This window comes from Micropterus salmoides, unplaced genomic scaffold (assembly GCF_014851395.1).
Source record: "Micropterus salmoides isolate LMB-PRFRI ecotype aquatic unplaced genomic scaffold, ASM1485139v1 Ms_hic_scaffold_14, whole genome shotgun sequence".
Lineage (NCBI taxonomy): Eukaryota > Metazoa > Chordata > Actinopteri > Centrarchiformes > Centrarchidae > Micropterus > Micropterus salmoides.
Genome location: NW_024040485.1, coordinates 24,196,046 through 24,200,035, shown reverse-complemented (window position 1 = coordinate 24,200,035; position 3,990 = coordinate 24,196,046).

Sequence of the window (3,990 nt, the reverse complement as noted above, 5' to 3'; positions counted from 1 at the left end):
CTTCTCTCGGGTTACTGGGGGATCGCAAACAACTTGTAGGTGCACACCGCCACCTCCTGTACAACACTCGTAACTAACATTACGCCATTTCCCCATCCATTATCTATCTACAACATCTTGTCCTTTGCCCTTCTTTTATTTTATTTTCCTCCCATCCTTTTAGCCCATTTCCATTCCTTTATTTGTTATATTTTCACGTTCCTTTTACAAGTGAAATTGGTACTGATATATTAAAAAGATGTAACATAATTAAGCTTGTAGAATTTTTAGTTTTTACATCTTATCAAACACTAGTTAGGAGCTCATAAGGGAATACTGGGAGAAAACATAAGTGAAAGTTACTACATAGATTTTGGACTGCAGAAAGATCAAGCCCTGAATTAATACTTACTTTGTACTTTGCGGAAATGACCCATTGATTTTGAATTGGTGAGTGACTGTGGGGGCTCATAGCTTTATGTGTGAAACATTACACCCAAATGAAGCAGTATTCCAGTAAATTACCATGGGTGCTCCATCTGTCACTCCACTATGACTGAGGAGCTCTATAATTTCAGATTAACCTGTCTGGAAACGTATAGAGTAACACCAGAAACCTCTAGAGGGCAACAAGGACTAAATATTTCATGTATTTCACTACATTTACATTTATTCATTTTAGCTGACGCTTTTATCCAAAGCGATTTATACAATTGCTATACATGTCAGAGGTCGCACGCCTCTGGACAACTAGGAGCTAATTGTCTTGCTCAGGGACACATTGGTGGGTCATTGAACCCAGGTCTCCTACACCAAAGCCATGCATCTTATCCACTTATCACCACCCCACTATACAGTTACATATTGGTGTGAGTGTCAGCTGTGCAAACAACTTATCCAGTGTAATAAGATTGATACACACTTAAAAACGCCTAGTTATATATATAATCCAACCTGGGTTGTTTCTGCAATTCAACACTATGGATAGCCTGGTTATAAATCTTTGTGTTTTAAAGTGTTTTAAAAGACTATACTAGTGTTTCTGCATTTATTATCCCATGTTATAATTCATATGTACAGTAAATTACTACAAACCACAGTTTCACAGTCTCTCACACATTTTGCCTTGATTAAACCTTTCTATGTAGCAATATTTGACTTGCAGATCTAAACTTACTTGAGTTATAAGCAACAATAAAAGCAGACTTCAAAGTATATATATCAGTATATTTTCATTTTCAATGAAAATAGTGCAGCCATATCCGTGTAAACAATCTACTCAATCTGCTGATCACATATCTTAAAACATTAATACATGACAGACAGAAAGAAGTTCTACTTAAAATTCAGGCAGACAGAGATGTTTGTGCCTGTCAGATTTCTTGGTGTGTATGCATGTGAAATTTTCTAGGATTACAATAGTTCCCATCACCTGCATTTGCTGGAGATTCCCTTCTTTTTCCTGACAAGCTGGTTTCGCACCTCTCTGTTCACGCTTGCATAGTACAAGACAACAACTTCAAGCACCAGTGCGCGAGCGCACACACACACACACACACACACACACTCACACATTCACACACACACCAGTATAATTCCCCAGGGATGGTGTGGGGGTGATTCACAGCTATAGGTGAATGATGTAGATGAGGTTGTTATGTCTCACCATGATGAAGGCCCAGCATTTCTTGCAAATGTCATCCACAGACAGTGATGCCTGCAATTGTGGTGGTGATTAAGTTATTTACAGTATGAGCTTTGGATAATTGAGGACAATATTTTGTCATGCCTGCAGCTCATAACTGTCATAAGTCATTGTTGTCACCAACACCCAACTCCCCCGACATGTAGTGCCCTGTAGGCCATTTGGCCTCATTGACAACATCCCAATGCACATTTTTTCGGACACTTCAACTAAACCACTCAGACTGTCTGTGGCAACATCTGGTCTCTAATTATACCCCACCTGCGCAGCATTGTTTGTGAAACAGAGATAACATGATAAGGTTGTAACTGGATTAATTATATGATTTAATTAAGTCTCACCCGCTGTTACATTATTAGACATAGACTGTATTTATGCCTATCTAGTTTAAACAGTACTTACAGCTTTGTGTTATAAGAATAAGAGTTGAACTAATGCTGAACTAAACAAATGTGACCGGGGGGGGGGGGGGGGGGGGGGTCATATACTGGTACTGAGACCAGGTGAGGGCACTGAGGGACCCCATATGCCTTACAGGGAGGAAGAGCATCCAGCCACACTGGACATTTTTCTTCAGTAAATGGGAGGAACACCAGTTAAGGGCAACTATTAATCAGTGTGTCTTACCTTTGGATTAAGCTGGAAAAAACCCACACAGATAAGGAGGGATGCAAACTCCTATAGAAACATTTCAGACGGCCAGAAGACCTTCTTAAAATGTAAACCTGTGCAACCTCTCAGTGAAGCTCCTCAGTGGACGTCCATGTTATGAAGAAGACTGTAACTGAGTTGTTTATTTAAATTTTGAACACTTAGTGGAATGGAAGCTCTCAGTTATCCATTGGAGGGAATTCCAGGATGAATGTGTTTGTGGATTGTTCTTGTAATAGAGGCAAATTTTTCATTTTTCATTCTTCCCTAGTGTGTGCTGGGATAGGTTCACCTTCCAGATTTTACTACCATTAACAAAGGGAACACGTGTCTGAGGAGCCCCATTTCTTGCCAACATTAGTAAGATGCTTCAACACTACACACTCAGACCATTGATTTAGAACATTGTGCTGATATTTGCAGATGAAATAGATTTTTTCATCAGCATTGGTTGATAAACTGTGCTTCCTTTGGCAGACTGTTCATTGGAAACAGTTACAGTTTTCAGAAGCCTTTTGTACCTTCATTGCAGTTGATCTGGCAGTCAGATCATTGGCATTTAGCCAAGAGATTGATTCTAACGGTGGAAATTCACAGAAGTTTTGGAATTACTGTTTTGAACCTCATATTTTCCCACTTGATGGCTTGTTTCTATTTTACAACACCACAAAACTGACTAAATGACTAAGAATTAGTTCAGATAAGTGAATGAAATTAGTTCAGATCTTTTTCTATTTTCATAAATGTCCCCATCATTCTTCTTCATCTCCTTCTTTGTCACTTTCTAACTAGTCTAAAGAGAACTGTCAGAGGAAAAGACATGAGTAGCCATATCCATCACCACATCAAACTCAGGTTAAACCAAGTCGCGTTCCAACATTCTTACTGAACATCCAGCAGCTGCACAGCAACCAAAATAGGAAAAAATATTTAGAGCTTTGATGCTGTTGACAGCTTCTGCACTGGTTGAAAATGAGGCTGAACAAGAAGATGCTGTTATGACAGTAAACCACAATTGATACCTATAAATATTCAAATCCTACACGACTGTGAGATGGATCAAGACAGATGACTCAATATAATTTAGAGAAAACTGTAAGCCTCTGAAAAGCAGCTTCCTGTCAATCAACTCAGTGTTTTGATGATGATGTTTGATGTTTTGATTTTGATGTATTTTCCAGTGCCTTTCCAGTTAGTGTTTGATTCTAGATAAAACAAACCCACAGCCTTAAAAGCACAACATTGTACACTCTTCTATTGCGCACTGGTCACCTTCCCACTGACAGCAACTTTACTTGTTCAAACACAGCTCCTTGCATGGGTAAGAAAAGATCATAAGAGGAAACACCCTTTTGCTCATAAGCCTTTTCCCCCTTCCCTTGCTCCCCTCTGAGGAAATCTAAAGGAACCTTTGGGAGGGAGCGTGGGAGAAAGAAGGGCTGGTATGGCAGCCTTTCTACTGCTGCTGCGGTTGTACAGACTCAAGTTGTAAAGCAAGCAGATGAAGCAGCAAATTCCTATCAAATATTCATCAGGCCAGGGGAGGCAGTGCAGCTTGTAAAAAGAAGTTGAAATAGAAATAGAAGGTGCAGGAGCAGTCACTTTGTACAGTCTCATCTTTTGCCTTCTGATGCTCCCTCACTACTTGGTACTGT